Source organism: Falco peregrinus, chromosome 4 (assembly GCF_023634155.1).
Source record: "Falco peregrinus isolate bFalPer1 chromosome 4, bFalPer1.pri, whole genome shotgun sequence".
Classification (NCBI taxonomy): domain Eukaryota; kingdom Metazoa; phylum Chordata; class Aves; order Falconiformes; family Falconidae; genus Falco; species Falco peregrinus.
In genome coordinates this window covers 115,928,074-115,948,135 of record NC_073724.1, presented here as the reverse complement: position 1 = coordinate 115,948,135, position 20,062 = coordinate 115,928,074, and the positions used below count along the sequence as shown (strand labels likewise).

At 40.1% G+C, this 20,062-nt stretch overlaps 1 pseudogene; it reads right to left on the bottom strand.

The window, feature by feature from the left end:
* Window positions 1-3,071: 3,071 nt before the first annotated feature.
* On the bottom strand, window positions 3,072-19,338 carry LOC101920101 (taste receptor type 2 member 40-like; annotated as a pseudogene).
* Window positions 19,339-20,062: the final 724 nt, after the last annotated feature.

Sequence of the window (20,062 nt, the reverse complement as noted above, 5' to 3'; positions counted from 1 at the left end):
CAAATCAGAAAGAAAGAGGAAGACTCCATGGTTAGCAGAAGTGAGATATTAATATTAGAGACATCAGAGTTCATACCTGCCACCCAGCTGATGATTTGCTCGGGCACAGCCTGTGATCGATCCAGGCAAAAGGAAAGATGTAACAAAGCAGACCAGCAGCTGAAACCCAGAATGTCGGTAGTAGCTCTCCTTTCTGATTCACAAGTTGGAAGACTGGTAGGGAGAAATTTGCAAGCCTCATGAAGATGCTACTGAGATTACAATCCCTTAATTTCTGCACAACAAAACACTGCTTTTTCTGGAAAGAATATTGTGATGAATCCTGACCTACAAAAGCAAGCACCATGGTGCTGAAAACTAAAAAAGCTGAGGAGAAAAGTTTGGGTTTCATGTAGTTCAGTACGAACAACTGCACTAACCATCTTTTTCATCATCCTTACAATGATCTTGGTGCTGCCATAGCTACTGGCCTGACACGAACTGCAGGCAGTGTTTTCCTATTCATGTTGTCTAAATTTCATGCAACTTGCAAACTTCCAGAGGAAATATACTGGTAAACTAAGCCTTATTTTCAATCACCATATAAACAATTCTTAGACAATGAAATCTCAACAAAGTTCTTTTTGTATCTTTTTTTTGTGAAAAAACAGTAATTGCCAAAACATTCAACAGATTTATTTATCTGCTTTTTGGGATAAACTAGTTATAAAAACAAGCCTGCTATAATTTGGTGCATGACATTTTCTTGTGAAATAATAATCAGAAAGCTTTTTTGAAATGTACCAGAAAAAGAAGGCTAGATCTGCAGAGAATACAGATAATGATTTTAGGAAGGGAAAGGTTGAAATCCAAAGAGCAGGGTAAGATCAGAAAATAAATGGAAAACTGCATCCACTGTGGAAGAAGACATGAAAATAAATTGAAGCTTGGGGGAAGGATAGAATAGTAAAGGACAAAACTAATTATTTACCAATTCAGTCATTTAAAATTCTAATTTATGTAGCCACCTATTTCACTCTATGCTGTGTATAAAAAAACTTTCATCAACACAATATAAAGACATCAAGTGCTTGAGCTTTGTCCACTTCTCCCCTGGAAGCACTGAAGGATATTTTATTAATCATTGCTCCTACTTCACATCTCCCCCTCCTGAAGGTGAGGAAGCAGTGAAAAAGCTGAGCAGGAGTTGTTATTTTCATACTTGACTCTGCTCCCTTTCCTTGAGGCTGCCACCAGAAATGGGTTTTATGAATACCTAGAGGTAAATTAATTCATTGGGGAAATGAATTTTACCCAAGCTTCCTGATCCGGTTCAAAAAACTCAAAACCCATTACTAGTACCACCCCAAAAAGCAGAAAAAGACACAAATCAAAAAAAAAAAAAGAAAAGAAAAAACCAAAAAAACCAACCCAACCATCCAAAACAAAAAAAATCAACCAACCAAAAACCAAATACTGCAACACCAAAGAACCCCTCACTTCTTTCAGGAGGCTTTCTTTTTATGATGTTGCCAGCTGGAAAAAAAGACCAAAAAAGTTATCACTGTGTGACTTTTCTCATCTGGGTCCATGTTGGCAGGGCATGCAGCTGTAGCGCAGGGTGGTGGCTTGGCAGGGCTCTCGAGGGGCTGTGGGTTTCTCTCCATGCAGCACGCAAAGCACTGGACATTATGTTAATCTTAGTTTTACGACATGTTGTACTGCACCTCCAAACGTGTTTATGAGTTTAATCAACCTTCCTCCCTGGTATGCAGTTTGACCCCACTGTTTACACATACTAATAATCATATCACTTCGTATTACACAGTGCATTGATTTATGTCTCCTATTAACATACGTTTTGTTGTAAAAAATACTTTAAAGTATCAATTAAAATTATTATGTTCACCCTTTATCTAATATTGCTAAATACTGATTTCAAAGCATTTTATAAAGCATAGTATCCAACGTTTCAAAAATCGAAGCCGATACACTCCAACAACTGAGTGAATTACCCTGCTCATTACTTTTATAGATGGGACTGAAACTCTCACGATTGTGATTTATAATCTAGCATTATCTAAATTCCTGCAGAGAGGATATACAGCATGAAAATACCTGAGGTAAGCTAAGAGTTTCAGACTAGAATCATCTAACACATTATTTGATAAAACACGACAGGATTTCTGGAACATATTTCATCAACCTCATGTGAAACTTCATAGTAACATAAAATATTAAGAGAGAACAGCCTTAGAAAGAACTCGCAACTACTCAAAGCAACAGCAAATCACCTAAAAAGGCAAATTTGTGATCAGAACAGTCAACAAGAAGGAGGTTTTCTACAGTGGACAGGTAGATCTATGTACTTGCATCTATCTACATTTTAATCACCACCTTATAATACACTTTCAAGAAAACAAAATGAAATAACATAAAATATGTTTTGAACATAAGTATCCATTTTAAAGGGGTTTTTAACCACTAAACTGCTATATACTTACTGGAATCCTAACAAAAATAAACCTGATTTAAAATATAATTTGATTATATTAATTGGCTGTATGTTTCCGAATCTTAATCTTCCCTTAGGTTACATTTTAGCTGATTTTTCATGTTTAGAAGCATATTCTGTTTGCATGTCACACTAACCAAGGCTTGTACAACATGTCTTTAATCCAATTTTAATCTTCTCAGGTGAAAGATCCTTTAGCAGAGAACTGATACTGGTGAGCTCTGTAAATTTTGTCTCTGTTTTAGCCCCATTTTCTTCAATTCAAATGTATCATTCAGTGTCAGTCTTAAACTGAGAATCTGAAATCACAAAGCATGCTGTACTTGCTTTCTTATTCAAGTGCATTGCTGTCTTTCAGTGCATTTTTATTCTCAGTCTGTTAAGTAAGATTGAAGGAGCAAGAGTGGTGTAGGAGAGGCAAAAATGCATGTTATTTCAGATGTTTCAAAATGTTAAGGAGGTTTAATCACAGAAACCTCTGGAAGAAGAGTTACTGACTAAGAAAAAAGATGGTGAAACAATACATAAATTAAAAGTCTTGATTTCAAGTCTGTTACCAGAGAGTGTTTTTCTCAAGTTATAATATGGAGCTTAGAGTCATATTTTCCAAATGGCACTTCAAATGCTGGCAAAGGATCCCAAATGCCAATTTCAGTTCTGAATTGAGTATAATAAGGATAACAGAGTGTATGGAAGGATATGCACCAGTTACAGCTAAGGATACTGCAACTTTCACAACATCTTTCCTTTGAGAAGTTGACAGTATTAACAGAATTTGAGCTACAAAACTGGAAAGATACAGGATCAAGAAAGAAATAATGGATTTATTGGCAGCTAGGTGCACATTTATCAAAGGATTCCTGAAAATATCTACATAAAATTGCATCTTCTTTGTGTGTTTCCACAGAGAAGTAATTAATAGAGCTGAGGTTACCACAGATAGTACTAGAAGAAAAAAACAGTCTGCAAGGTAAAGAAGCAGCAGGCAGAGATGTGAACTACCCCAGTCAGTATATACATGCTGTGCTATTTTCTCTACAGTTCCCTGTTGAGCTGCAGCAGTAAGCGCTGGGTGTAATCCATAGTAGAAGAGAAGTCACAGAAGAGATCACCAGATCATCACTGGAAGAATCCATGAGACCATCCCAGCTGTTCTGAGCTCGATTCGCAGCAGCAGCCATTAGATGACATTATTTTCACACAGCAGAGTACACAGAGCCAGGTACTGAACCATGAACTAGTATGGTTTACAAACATTTATACAGTGCCAAAAGCTTGTACATGAAAGCCAACTTAAACTCATGTACAAAGTAGAAACTATGAACGTGCGTCAGTATGGTCACCTGCAAGATGAATCTTGACGTGCTCAGAAAGATCAGGATCCTACCAGCAGAAGACATCTTTTTTGCTTTTGATCCACTTAATGATATTAACAGTTGTAATAAATCTATTTCCAATAAAACCAACAACAACTTCAATAGCTACAATACTTATTGAAATTATAAGAACTGGTGGCAACACCTTGCTGGTTTGGTCACCTCTGCCTGATTAGCCTGTGGAGCTGTGCAGGATGTTGAGCAGACCTGATGGTATCTGACTAACCCCAGCTCCAGACATCTGGAGGAAAGACATCTGGAAATGGCAGTGGAAAATAATTGTTGGTGTCCTTGCTGAACATGCAAATCAAAGAAGGATTTAATAATTTATTCTAACCTTTTACACGCATAAGATTTGCCTACACTTTTCCTAAGGGATGTGGAATAGCCAGTGTATTAACCTCCCCATTTTTTGGTTTGTTTGTTTGTTTGGGTTTTTTTTTTAAGACTTTGACAACAGGGTAAGAGGCAGCTGAGGTCATTTGGCCACTGGAAAAAGTCTGAAAGTTCTTTGACAGTAAAGTATTAATTGTTTTTCTGGAAAGTGGACATATACTTCTGGCATCCATTTCTTGACAGAGTAAAATGACTCACAATAAAAGGGAGATCAAGCTTCTAGTCTGAATGTGGTAAAAACTTCAAGTTTTTGTTGAACTGTTCAGAAGAGAAATAGCTAACTTAGATTGGTATAAGTACATTTCTTCATTAACTTATTGAAATGAAAAAATGGATTTAAAATCTCTATAGCTTTTGCTTCTTGTCAATACTTCATTATTATTAAACATACATTGCAGTTTAGGTCCCTGTAATTTCAAAGACTAGGAGGGTTTTTTTCTTAAAAGGTAAGCATACTTTCTTCATCACAACAATTCAATTTAAAAAAAATAAATAAAAGAGAGAGACACATATACAAAATATTGTCTATCAATTTGAGATTTTAAAAAGCCCAAGGGAAAAAGCAAGCCAACAAATCTAAACTAAGAATACATTGGTATGTTTACTTTTTCTATCATGTTCTTCACCGAAAGTATTCAAAATAGTGGAAATGTCACATCTTACTAAAATATATATATATATATATATATATATATAAAGAAGTGTAACTCAATGACTACCATATATTTTAAAGTTATATGCATAAAGCTGCCTGTATGCTGTATACGCGTTACATAATTACAATAGTCAGTTACCCCAAAAATGTAGCCAGTAATTTACTCAAGGGAACATGACAATAACACTTTATTTTTATGCACTTACAAAAAACAGCACTGCAATTATAAAGTAGAAGAAACTACAAGGGAGGATACAATCTAAAAAAATAAATGACTAAATTGGATTCCCAGCTGCTTTAACAGCTACAAAATTCTATTCTATCTTCATATTCACTATCAAAAATAAGATTTTTAAAGAAAATCTTATCTAATCTTTACCTACCCATTTCATTTTCCTCTAAGCAAGGCCAAAAATGGGAATAATGACTTGAGACACGAAGGAACATTCATTCCTTGAGGAGTTCCACCAGCTCCTCCAGAAAGAAGCCACCACACAAACTATGCACCCTGGTAATATTTAAGGTTTTATAGATTCAGGTAAAGGAAAGATCCTGTCCCTCAGTGCTCTGTCAGTGGCCTTTGACTAATGTGCTCTGCTCCCAAGAATGGCTTCTAAATAAATATTTTCTTTTCCTTTATCTCCTTAAGAGCTTCCTGATGGACTATACTAGTGCTATCACCTTCGGGGATTCTCTGAAGGATGAGTCCACTGATGGATGCTGGTGACACATACCTGCAAGCACCAAGATACAAAAGCCCAGTTTATGGATGACAGCAACCAGGACTTGATCATACCTGATGCTGGATCATCATAGTCTCCCTTCCTGGTATGCAGTTCCTGGAATTCTTCTGTTCACCTTCTTGCCCTTTCTTAACTTCACAGAAAGGGTTGCCACATTACTGCTCTTTAGTAGACTTCCTTATGAGCTACATAGTTAATAGTCATGCTCAGACCAGGTTTAACTGGCAAAGGAGACACAAAAGACCCTAGAATATGTCACAGTGCCTTGAATTTATCCTCCAGGAGAGCGTTTGGGTGAATTTATAAAAGCAGTTGAGCCACAAAGTAAAGCAGAGACTAACAATTTTTAAAACCAATCTTAGGACAATGTTAGTGTGACACAAATAGTAAATACTGAAGAGAAGCATCTGAATTTATGTTTTCCCTTGAAGATAAATCTCACTGTACTCAGAGAAGTCAGGTTCAGCTTACAGGATAACAGCTTTCCTCTTTTGATTCATGGATTCCAATTAACAACGGTAATTAATACACTTTGCACAATCACTACAATGATTTTAATTGTTGAAGTAGTTAGAGACATTATTGTCTCTAGTGGAGGAAACAGTTTCCGATTCTTGTAAAACACTGCCTGTTCAGCTCATTCAGAGATCCATGAAGCATTAACTGGTATCTGGTTAATCTTTTGGCATTTTACTGTGATCAAGAAGCATATGAATATGATACTGGAAGATTTATTTCTGTTATTGTTCAGGAAGATGCATATCTTGGAAATGTCACTGATGAATCATCCCCAACTACAGTCACTGTTTCATAATTTTTAGTGAAAAGTAATTGTCTATGGCTGGATTGGGGATAGGAAAAATTTTAACACATTCCATAGGACTGGCTTTTTCTTCTCATAAAGTTGATGCTACTATTTTTTAAAGCAAGAGCTTTAATTTTGGTGTGAGATGACAGGTACTTAGACTGCCATCACCCTGTATTGTCATCCTCGAATCCTGGAATCCTAGAATGGTTTGTGTTGATAGGGACCTCAAAGATCATGTAGTCCCAACCCCCTGCCATGGTTGCTCAGAGCCCCGTCCAGCCTGGCCTTGAGCCCTGCCAGGGATGGGGCACCCACAGCTGCTCTGGGCAGCCTGGGCCAGCGCCTCGCTGCCCTCACAGGGAAGGGTTTCTTCCTCATATCTAATCTAAATCTCCCCTCTTTCAGTTTATAGCCATTCCCCATTGTCCTGTCACTGCCTGCCCTTGTAAAAAGCCCCTCTCCAGTGTCCTTGTCGGCCCCTTTAGGCACTGGCAGCTGCTATAAGGTCTCCCTGGAGCCTTCTTTTCTCCAGGATGAAGAACCCCAACTCTCTCAGCCTGTCTCCATAGGAGAGGTGCTCCAGCCCTCTGGTCACCTCTGTGGCCTCCACTGGACTCACTCCAGCAGGTCCATGTCCTTCTCATGTTGGGGGCTCCAGAGCTGAGCACAGCACTGCAGGTGGGGTCTCATGAGAGCAGAGTGGAGGGGGAAAATCACCTCCCTCAACCTGCTGGCCACACTGCTTTTGATGCAGCCCAGGATTTGGGTGGCTTTCTGGGCTACAAGCACACACTGCTGGACCATGTTGAGTTTCTCTTCCACCAACACTCCTAAGCCCTTCTCCTCAGGGCTGCTCTCAATCCATTCTCTGCCCAGCCAACTCACATGCATGACCTTGCAGTTGGCCTTGTTGAACTTCATGAGATTTGCATGAGCTCAACTCCCAATCCCATTAAAGTCCCTCTGGATGGCATCCCTTTCCTCCAGTGTGTCAACCACACCACACAGCTTGGTGTCATCAGCAGACTTGCTGAGCATGCACTCAATCTTATTTTGGTCGATGCTGCTGACAAAGATATTAAATAGTGCCAGTCCCAATATTGACCCCTGAAGAACGCCACCTGTCACTCGTTTCCATTTGGACATCAAGCCATTGACCACAACACTTTCAATGCAACGATCCACCCAATTCCTTATCCACCAAGTGGTCCATCCATCAGGTCCTTGTCTCTCCAATGTAGAGACAAGGATGTCATGTGGGACAGTGTCAAATGCTTTGCACAAGTACAAGTAGCTGACAGCAGTTGCTCTTCCCTTATCCACCAGTCCTGTAACACTCTTACAAAAGGTCATCAAACTTGTTAGGTACAATTTGACCTTAGTAAAACAATGCTGGGTATCACCAATCACCATATTTTCCACGTGCTTTAGCTTAGTTTCCAGAAGGATCTGCTGATCTTGCCAGGCACAGAGGTGAGACTGACTGGTCTGTATTTCCCTGGAACTTCATAATTTCCCTTTTTGAAAATCAGGGGTATGTTTCCCTTTTTCCAGTCAATGGGAACTTCACTGGACTGCCATGACCTCTCAAATATGATGGATAGTGGTTCAGCCACTTCATCTACCATTTCCCTCCTGACCCACAGATGCATCTCATCAGATCCCATGAAATGAATTCCCTTAGATGGTCTCAGACCTGATCTTCTCCTGCAGCAGGTGGTTCTTCATTCTCCCAGTCTCTGCCTTTACCTTCTGTGACTTGGGCAGTGTGGCTGCAGCTCTTGCCAGTGGAGACTGAGGTGAGAAAGTCATGGAGTATCTCATCTTCCTCCATACCCTGAATAACCAGGTCTCCTGTTTCCTTCCAGAGAGGACCCACATTATCCCTAGTTTCCCTTTTATCAAAAATATACCTATAGAAGCCTTTCTTGTTGCTCTTGATGTCTCTGCCCAGATGGTATTCTATCAGGGCTTTAGCTTTCCTAACCTGATTCCTGGCTGCTCAGACAATTTCTCTGTATTCCTCCCAGGCTACCTGTCCACCCCTGTCCACCCCCTTCCATGCCTGTAGGCTTCCTTTTTGTGTCTGAGTTTGCCCAGGAGCTCCTTGTTCATCCATGCAGCCTCCTGGCATTTTTGCCTGACTTCCTCTTTGTTGGGACGCGTCGCTCCTGAGTTTGAAGGAGACATTCTTGAATATGAAGCAGCTTTCTTGGGCCCCTCATCCCTCCGGGGCTCTAACCCATGCTACTCCACCAAGCAGATCCCTGAAGAGGCCAAAGCCTGCTCTCCTCAGGTCCTGTATAGAGAGCTTGCTGTGCACCCTCCTCACTGCCCTAAGGATCTTCAGCTCCACCATTTCATGGTCACTGCAGCCAAGGCTGCCCCTGAGCTTCCCATTCCCCACCAGCCCCTCCTTGTTGCTGAGAACAAGGTCCAGCATGGCACCTCTCCTCTGGCACTTGGAGAAGGAAGTTACCATCAATGCATTCCAGGAACCTCCTGGATTACTCATGCCTTGCTGTGTTTTCCCTCCAACAGATATTGGGGTGGCTGAAGTCCCCCATGAGGACCAGGGCTTGTGACCATGAGGCTGCTCCTATCTGTCTATAGAGGGCCTCATCCACCTGGTCTTCCTAGTTGGACAGCCTGTAGCAGACCCTCACTGTGAAGTCACCTGTTCCTCCCCTCCCTTTAATCCTGACTCATAAACTCTTGGTTGCATCCTTAGGTGGAGCCCCATGCACTCCAGCTGATCATTGACATAGAGGGCGACACCCCCTCCTTGTCTCCCCTAAGCATCCTTCCTGAAGAGCCTGTATTCTTCCATTACAACACTCCAGTCAGGAGCCATCCTACCATGTCTCCGTGATGCCAATAAGATCACAGCCCTGGAGGTGTGTGCATGTCTCTAACTCCTCTTGTTTATTCCCCATGCTACGTGCATTTGCATAGTGGCATTTAAGTTGGGCCCCTGATGGAGCTGACTTACTGGCTGGGTGGCAGAATTCCTCTGTGCTGCTCTTCAGGTGCTCTCCTGCTGACCTGTGATTCCTCTCCAGGCCCTGGGCATCTCTTGCTGGCACTGGCATCAAACTGGTAGGAGTGGGATGGATTGAGGTTCCCCTCCCCCAGCAACTTTAGTTTAAAGCCCTCTTCTCCAGCTTGGCAAGCCTATGACTGAAGATGCTCTTCCCCTTCTCTGACAGATGGACCCCATCAGCCCCCAGCAGACCAGGTTCCTCAAAGTGGGTCCCATGGTCTAAGCAGCCGAACCCCTGGCTTTGGCACCAGTCCTGGGACCGTTTGTTGATTTGCCAGATTCAACTGGCCCTTTCAAAGCCCTGTTATCCTCATTCATCTCTCTGCATGCTGAAATGTGTCTTTTGGTGCCCTCATCAACACCAGTTCAAATGTGGATCAAATTCCAAAATGTGAAGCTTTGTAATGTGATAACTTCATCATATTCAGAGGAAAAAAAAAAACCAAACCAAACACATTCCAAACAAAATCCAACATGTTAGAGATGGACATCTAGAATGTCTGTGCAGCTGAACTCTATTTCAACCTGAGAGCCAGGGTTCCCATCTCATGGAGACATGAAATGTGTAAAGGCTAGTCCGTGACTTAGAAGTGAGGATGAGGTTAGGTTGCTTATCTTACATGAGCATGGGGAAGCACTCCCAACCCTGGCAATTTACATTTAACTTTAATAGTCAGTTCTTGGAACAGCAGAGCTGGCAATATTCTGCATTGTAACAGGGTTTGGATGACTAGCGTAGGTATTGATAGTGTATCATCTGAAGTGTGGATCTTGTACATCGTAAGTCACAAGCCAGCAGTGCTCTAGATCAACCTAACTGCAGTGCCAGGATCCTGCAGTCTCCCTCCTGTCTCCTGCCTAAAAGCAAAATACCCAGCTGTAATCCTGGAATCTCATTTGGGATTATACCTGGAGAGAAAAACGTTGGAACAACTTCAAATTTTTACCCATATTCTACTGATATTGTAAGGTTTTTTGTTTGACTAGTGTCAGCCATTTGCTAACTGCTAGTATGTTGCTCTACCACAACTAAATTAGAAGACTTGCAAAACAGTCCAAGAGCTGAAGAATTAATGTTACGTTAATGGTAAACATTCAAATCCCTAATAGAAATGACAAGGAGATGAGAATAACTTAGGTTTTGCTCATACTGTGAGATTAAAAAAATAAAGAAAAATGTTTTATTTTGAGTTGGAGTAAGGACGCTGCTTTCCAGGCAATTGTAGTAAATTTAATTCCAGTGGAGAAAGCAGCTACAAGAGCCTCACAACATTTGTTCACCTCTACATCATTAACTCCTTAGTAAATGAGGTTTTTGCAGCCCATAGGAAATTGCACACAGCGATTATAATGCATTGTGTCATGAAGTCTATCGCTCATTGAAATCTCTGAGCACTGGCATAAGACAGTGAACTACTACTACAACTAATATACTTCTAGTAAAATAATTGAAAGAAACAAAACATGGGGAATACTTCTTGTACAAGACGCAGAAACAGGCAAAAGAAAACTTGCAAAGAAAATTATATGGAACACCCATCAACATCTGGGTTTAAGGAAGTGCCCAGAAGCAGCATTCTTGGCTCTATTATCAGCTGTTTGCATCCATGACACTTTCCAAAACGGTTTACCTGGTGTTCCTCACATATTTGGCAAGACATAGAAGTCTTGTAAACCTTAATAATATATACTGTGCTAAACAACAATAAATTATACTGCCATTTATCACATTCCTGACTTTATATTACAGAAAGAAATAATGTTGCAAAATATCTAAAAAATGTGTGTGAAAGGGTGATAATCTATTTTACCATTTATTTGCAAGTTTTCATGCTGCTCTCATTATTGTACTGGAGATAATGTACTGTAATTTTCAGTACAACACAATTATATTTTTAAAAGATTTTTTTTTCAGGAAGATGTTGCCCACATCAGACACAACTAATGGAAAGAGTCCTCTGAAATACTTGCAAGAGGTCGAGAGGATCGAATAATGTACCACAGATGACAAGGAAGATGTAACTGCAATTTTAAGGAAATAAGAATGTATGTACACCCCAAAAAGAAGGTTCAGGTGATAGCAACAAACTAATGATGATTATCAGTTGCTACTTGCCATGAACAAAGAGTTTAATACACACCTTCATTAATTCAAGACAGTATTTGTACAGATAAGTATATGGTTCATGCCATACAAAGTATGAAAGGAAACGCTCACTTCCCAAGCAATAGCTGGATACTATCTGCACCACATCCTCTTGTCTCCTCCTCTCATCCCCCTCTATGTGCTCTAGTGCTTAAGAGGACCACCTCCAATACGTTGGAGATTCATGTAATTCCCTCCCATATCCACTTTTCCACAGACTCTTACCAAAACCTTGTCCCATACCAGTTTAACAGACCAGAAGATTACTCATCTTTTCCCTACCTAAATTCAATCCATGAAGGAACTAGCTTCTCACCTCTGCTTATGCCTTCCTCAGTCCCAGATAAAGGGCTACTCAAAGCTTTCTCTGCTGTACCTAGGGATGAGTATTGTGTTGGCTGGGTCAACAATAAAGCCTTTTGTTTTCATCTCCACGTTAACATTGTGAATTATCACTGTCTGCAGCCATAGTTACATCCTTATCTGATCTTTGTTCCCGTGACTGGAAGAGATCCTCTGGGCTGATTTTCTTTCATTGTGTGTTGCACAGCATCAGTCAGAAAGCTTAATAAGTTATAAGTTATAATAAACATTGCTTTTCAGGGAAAGCTTTTCAATGAAAGCGTATTGACCCTCAGTTTTCAGTTTCAACAGAACATGTATTTTTCTTGCCCTTGTTAAAACAAAACTTTTTAGCATGACTGAATAATTTAAACTTCTTAGTTTGCCATGTTCATGGAAGTTTCCCTTGCATTCAGCTGGATACTTGCAAAAATTTCAATGATCATACACAAGATCTAGGGAAAAGGTCTTTAATTACATCAGTCACAGCAAGAGACCTTGGTAAGCTGCATTGTCATGATGCCATTTTATGCTTTGAAAAACCCAGTGTTGAATCACAAGAAGGATTGCAACTTAAATGTTTTTTCTTGTTAAGAAAGGGAGGAAAGGTTGGGGAAAACCCAGTGATGTCAGAAAGTTGATAGAAAATGCAAATCATAAGGTAGACAAGGTGTGCTCAATATTCCCCTTTTTAGGCTACCAGCACTTAAGTTAAAATGTCTGGATCACAGGATACAGCAAAAAAAAGGAGCATGTGCAGAAATAGGCAAGTCCCAAGCTGTTTTTTAAAGATGTGGTAAACCAAATTTTAGCCCAGGAATTCTGGGAAGTTCAGACATCTTGAGAAACAGCTTTACAGTCCCTTCAGGGACTTGCAGAGCTGCAACTGCTCCTTGTCTCACATGCACCAATAGTCTTTCACAACATCAGAAGTCGCCTTGCCACCACTCTTACCGCTCCTCTCAAACGCTTTGGAAGACCTCTTCTCCATATCCTAGCACTATTACTCTGTGAAATAACTACTGACCAGTATCTACTTTCCAGGAATCTACTACTGATGTTGGCTGGTAGATCTTCCCTGATCATTCCATTTCCTGCTACCCAGACTCACTATGCTCAAAGGAGTGGAGCTCTTTGCTGAGACAGATTACTCAATGACCAGACTTTCCATAAAACAAAATTGAAGAAAGACAATGCATTTGGTTTACTCTATTAAGGAAAAGGTTAAAATATTACATTAAATGAGATACAGAGTTGCAAAATTATAGAATAATTATCAAGCTTGTGTTTGATACTATAATCTCCTTGATAGGTCCAGCTTCTCATTGGATTTAGGAGATTTTACTTTCTTTTTTCTCCTTCTCCAGGAATGCTTTATCCTAAAGTCCATCTGGCTACTCTGCTGTTAAAATTGGAATTGCATTTCATGTGTTTCTTAACAAGCCTGAAGGGTTAGAAAACTGCTTCTCAGTTCTCTTTCCCCAAACCATGGATGCAAGAACAGCTCTTTTATTTTCCATGTCGATTACATTTTATGGTTAGTGTATTCCTTTCCACCCAGCTGGATTTTCCTGTTCACATAGCTGTCAAAGATTACAGTGAAACCTCATGCAAAGTGGTCATTGCACTAGGCTCAGCACTTAAAATTTGCACTTAGCTTCACCCAAAGAATAAATACACGTTTCTAACACAGATGCCAGACTTGTGCATTGGAGCATGTTTTCTGAGTCAACTTCCCTTATTCTATCTTCTGTTACATTTCAGATGTCCTGCTATCACTAGCAGTTATCCATTTCATGATGCTAGTTTGGAAATACCATTGTTAAAAGTTGTCCTTATTCATGACAGCCTTTTTAGCATACCCCTGATGTTAAGATTGCTTATAGACTACAAAGACATAAAGATAAGCACAACCCTTATGATGTGTTTTTACTACAAGTTGAGTTATTTTACTTAATCACAGCCCATGTATATAAAGTGCATGAAGCAGAACCGACCTCTCCACCTTCCCCACCACTCCAACTTTCTTCCTTCACTACCTATTCCAAAATCATGAAAAAAGCACTCAGGAGTGGTTGCAATAAAAATAACATCACTTATAAAAAGATACATCTGTAGTGCTAAAAAATACTTTCAGCTTTACACAGTGCAGTGGTTGACTGAACAAAGGAGACATGCTGAAGAGTTAAATCACCCTCAAAAATGCACCCCCCCACGCATCCACACACCCTGTCCTGAAAAATACTATTCAATAACATAGTTTTCTTGAGTGTGCTCTTTATGCTCTTTATCAATGAGCACTGAATCGAGTGAGTAACTACCATCTAGGGTAGGACTGACTTTCAGTATGGATGTTTACATATGCCTAAATGCCTAAAGTGCCTAAATCATAGAATCATTTAGGTTGGAAAAGACCTTTAAGACCATCCAGTTCAACCGTAAACCTAACACTGCTAAGTCTCACTAAATGTCAATGTCTACATCTGTGCTGTTGTGCACTGTCTCACAGCAAACAAAGAGCTGGCCAGCATAGTCACTGGAGCCTGTGGAGAGACTCGCTTCACCTAAAGTAGGCACTCAAAGGCAGATCAGCAGGGACCACCTGTGCAGTCCATTTACCTGTTATGCCTAAAGGCAGGAGAGATGCCTACTACCACCAACGGTGCCCAGAGATATCCAGGACATCTGTACAGTGCAGGCAGATGTGCCACAGGCCTTCACAAAGATCCACCTCTTCTTGCTGCAGCAGCTGGAAGCAATGCAGGATGCTTCCATACGTAGGCATTCAAATTGACTCCTACCCTGAGACTTAAGGCCACTGGCTGAGGTGACCTCCAGTAGCTGCCAGGTCTCTGCCCAGTTCTAAGGCATATCTGCCAGCTCTCTACCAACGGCTAGAAATACCCATGGCTGATGGCACCGGATCACTACATTTGGCTAGTGAAGGAAGCCCCAGTGCCCAGAAATAAATCACTTCCATTTTGTCATTGGCTATATATGAACCCCAGATGGACTCGGGAACCAAGAATTAGAAAAGCTACCAAAATAAAAAAAAATGGAATCCACTTTTATATAAACTATGTTAAATAATATGTCTAAGAGACAAAGCCTATCCATAAACTGGGGCTAGTTTGGGGTTTTTTTTTTCCTCCCTTTCTATTTCATATTACTGGATTTTTTTATGTTTAAAATGCACATGTTGATATTAGAAAGTTGTTCTCCATTTCCAAACGCATCTGACAGGAAAATTTACCTCATGACAATACATTTTGATGTTTAGATGAAGTAGTTTCATTTAAATTGCTTTATACATAATTTTCCATTTTAACAATTTTTTTTCAATCCTTTTAAAAATGCTACTGTACTTTTCATAAGCAACAGTTGAAATTCAGAAAATAGAAATATCTGTGTTTGCTGTTCAAATGCATCTATCAGATAGAAGCATTTAGTGAAAAAAACTTAATGTAGTGACATCATTATGGATTATAATATCAGGATGCTGCACCGGCAACCTTAAATAAATATTTTTTAATTATAAAATTTTAAGTGGTTATTTTTTCCAACTCTATACCTTTAATGTAAATGTGCACCTAAGTATTAAGCCCACAACAGCATTTGCAGGCCATCAGCACTTCAGCACCATTAGCAAACAGCCTCACACTGGTATGATTCTGGATTCACTTGTGTTTGTATAACCGCTGTGCCATTTTGACAGCCAACCGCAGTTCAAATCCCTTTGTCAATACTGTACACCACCTGTGATGCAAATTTAAATTAATCCCGATTTTCATTGCTTGCTTACACTTTTTGAGTAATGTAAGTGACACATGTCACAGCAAATCCTACTCACCCTGGAAGTCAGCAATATTTCTGGCACTGCCTCTAGGAGAAAGCAAATGTCATCTGTTCAGAAAGATTCACATGGGAGACTCTCCTTGTACTTCTTCGTAGCTAGTATGAAGGAAGCAAAAGTCTGTATCCTGATAATCTTTTTTTTGATGCACACCATTTAAGGTCCACCTTCTGTACAACGTTGGAGTTGGGTTCATTTGGTGTTTTTAGTCCAAGTTCTGAGCCATAAACAAAATTAATAAATTATATCCAGTTCAATCTCTTATTTATGTTGCAGTAAGTACATTTCTACAGTGGTGTAAGCATCACTCGGTGTACCACAATACCATGAAATTCATTACCAATGTGCCTGGGTCCAGATATTATTTTTCAATATCCTATCAGCTTTTTAACTTTGAATTAATGAAATGTTACTTTGTGTGCTTACTATAGCAAGGGGTGAATGATGCATGAAATAAAAAGCTGTCGAATCTTGAGAAAGTGCTTAGAACAATGACACCTGTCTGCTTACTATATTCAAAGAGTTCAAATTATATTATTCTCAAGTAAGAAGCACGGAAACAAAATGATGGTCACTTCACAGGATTGACTTGGAACATATTCAAAATCACAAAAACCCTGTGTAGTTTTTTCTTATGTTTTAGGTTAAAATGAAACAAACACAAGGTCATTTTATCCCTTTATGAGTTGATTTCTGCATATGGATGTTTTGTGGGATGGTTGTAGTCAGGCTTCCATAAAATGAAGGATTAACATTCTTCAGTGTGGGAAAACAGACAATTCTGGAGGGTATGACGTGTAGGTACATAAAAATCTCTTACATGAAGAAGGTGAACAGGGTTCATCATTTACTGTCTTTTCCAGTACAGGAAACAGGCGGTATCAAATGAAAGAGGAGTTAAAAGCAAACAAAAAAAGGTGTTCCTCCAGATAACACATAGGGAAGATGTGAGACTCTATCAGAAGATACTACCAGTGCTAAAATTCTGCACGGATTCAAAGGATGAATGGGCAAGCCCATACAAATGAAATCTGTTGGGTGTTACTTAGAAACATAAAAACCATTTCTGGTTCACATAGTCCCTGTAAAAGTTTAATGGCTGGGAAAGTATCAAGAGAAAATAGAATTTATGTTTGCCCAGTCTGTGCCATCTTCCCTAAGCACCTCTCTGGTGCCTTCAAAGGGAGGTCACCAGGCAGAGGGACCTTTTGTCCCAACCAGGAAGACTGAATTAATGTTACTGAGTTGTGCTGCCTCTTTTCACTGAACTTTTTTATGAATTATGGTAATTATTTCATGGGTTTGATTATGTCTTACTACAAAATATAGCTACCATGCCACAGCTATAATTATGTGTTTTAGTGAAGTACCTGGATCCCAGAAAATAACTGAATCCCTTTGTGCCAAAGGCTGTAAACACACGCACAGCACTAAAAGCAGTTTTGTCCCACATAGCATAAGGACAAAATGAGCTCCAACCACAATTTTATTGGATCCAGAATGGTTTCTTAAATGAAACAATTTTGCCTGTTCAGAAGGATTCATACTGCTGTTTCAACTCATAACTCTTCATACCCAGCAATAAAGCAAAGAACAGATTCTGATCCAGTTCTATCACTTTCACACGACTAACGCAGTAAAACACAGTGGAATTATTCTTGGTTTACAGTGTAGTAAATGAGAATACAGCTCATTTCGGAAATGTCAATTAGTTATTCACTTCATTCCCACTTAGAAATAACTGTGCTTTTATTGCAAAACACCTCATTTTGACTATTATTTCCAATGATGTTCAACTATTTTGCATTTAGCTTTACTATGCAGATTTGACTAAATCCGAGAAGGTGAAGTTTGGCTTTCCCTGGGAAAAGCAGAACACTTCAAAATCTCTCCAGCATCTTTGCTACAGCTTTCCTTTTACCTGACTTCAACTTTTCAAAATTCTTATTTTTGGGGATGAGGAGAAGGGAGGAACACCCAAAAATTACTGAAAGTTTTTGTTACATTCTGAGTATCAAAAGCAGTAATTGGCTTTAATGAATGGATAGGTCTGATTGTCAAGATCTTCTCAGTGTACAGAAGTTACATATCAATAATTTATTAATTTAAAGTGGAATAAGGGCACATTTCAGTGGTCCAGCTGAGACAGTGCAATCTGTCCCTGTGGCACAGAATAGGTCATCCTGCTCCTACCAGCTGCTGCTGGTTTGCTTGTACCAGATCTGGTGCCCAGTTGGTCTCCACCATGGGTTTTCTTCTTTCACTGAACTGACAAAAAATTAACATACCAAAACAAGCAAACTTAGCAAATTAAATTAGCTCAGTGAAAGCATGAAGATGAGTGCCAGAGGCAGCTCCTACGTGGGACAGGCAGGAGAAGAGTTGGGAGAGTCTGGGAGGAGAAGGTAAAACAGGGCTGCTTTTTACATTCATAGCAAATTATTAGGTGGACACAACTGTACCACACAAATATAAAAAACACAGTTCTGGCAGGTTGCAACACAATCCTCACAGTATTTCGTAAACAATTTCATGCACTAATTAACTATTTTATCTGAAGTTCCCATGGGACTCAGAGGAGAAAGATGCTCTGTGGTGTAGATCCAGCCAGTCTGCTCTGGATGAAGACACCAGGTCGTTTTGGTGGTTTTGCCATAGGGCCAGGGATCCATCTGTGCGTACTGAGCAGCTTAGGCCAGTATATTCACATTCTGGATGGACTAAAAATGACTTCCTCTGTAAAGAAGCTTTTAAATGCTGTTTTAAGCATAACCTTCAGCAGTCTGTTAGTCTAGATTCATCTTCCACCTATTGTATGATCAAAGTTGGTCAAATACAGGGTCCAAATCTAAAAACTTATTTATACAGGTTTAAAAACAGTGTTATTTCACCAATTATGTAGTTTAATATTGGCTTCTGTTAGCAAATTATGTATCAGGAGTTACCAAAATGCTCTTTCGCCCTTTCTTTCTGTCACACTTAGACAGACGTGGAGCGGTTTAAGAGGTAACTCTTCTATGTATATTGTGCCGAGACTTGAATCAACTCAGAATTTATGGGCCAAAAGCTTCTACAGTTGTTTTGCAAGAGACTAACAGCATTTCTGATGTAAAGCTATAGAGGTCACAAATCCAGAGGTTGGTTTGAAACACGGGCAGCCAGGAGATTATGTTTATTTCCCCCCATTTTCTGCACCTAGATGATGAATACGATTCTGTCACGTCCCCTCCATTCAGGAAAAGCTTGTGTCTGACTGTTGTAGTTGGCCTGGCTGATCGAACCCCAGCAGGTACACTCTCCTCTTCAGCTCCCACTCCCCTCTCGGGCTGAGCCACAGAGTCAATATGATGACTAAGGGCAGTAAAACTCAATTTCTCATTCCGCTGTGCTTCACCAGGCTGCCTTGTTATTTTTAAGTCTCTCCTCCGTCTGGTGGCATGCTCTTGTCCCCATATTTCACTGTCTTCCAGGGAAGCATCCATCCATTTATCTGATACCACGTTGCCCCCTAGTGCCAAACGCTTCCCTTCTTTCACGCTTCACTCCATTCCATCCACTCCTGCAGCCCGGACTCCTTTTCCTGCAACATTCCCAGTTGTTGGTTAAGGGTCTTTTTGTTTTGTTTCGGTTTGGATTTAGAATCTTTTCTATGCTGGAAAAAAGTTTCTTCATACTATTATATTAGTTGAGCCAGGATTATTTTGACTCCAGTTTGCAAGAAGAGCCCCAGTTTCTGCCCTGCTCTCAACCACAGCTATTTATATACAATGGGCTGGTTCACCCCAGCAGGATTTATGCCACGGGGCTTAGCTGTTCCAGAAATCAGCAGTGACTTTGCCTCCATCAGCACGACAGCAGGTGGCCAGTGATACCTGATACGTATAAAATTCATTGGAAAATGGGAAGCACAGCAAGAGTTTGGGGTAAAGATGTTAATCTAATCCCATTCTCTAAACAGCCCCTCCGCCTTGCTTTCCTAACAGAGGTTATTTGCAAGACATTCTTCCACACACTAAGGGTCTGGCAATGTGAACCAAGCCATTCTCCCAAGGCTTTGGGGAGAGGAGCTCTCACCCTAAAAGCTTGGTTGGTGTCTGATGCTGCAAAGTTTGAACAACTCTGGAGTCTCCTGAGCAGAAGAAAGGGAGCAGATGAGCAATTTTATTCAGGCAAGCAAAAGGATTTTTAGTCCTGGACTTACAGCAC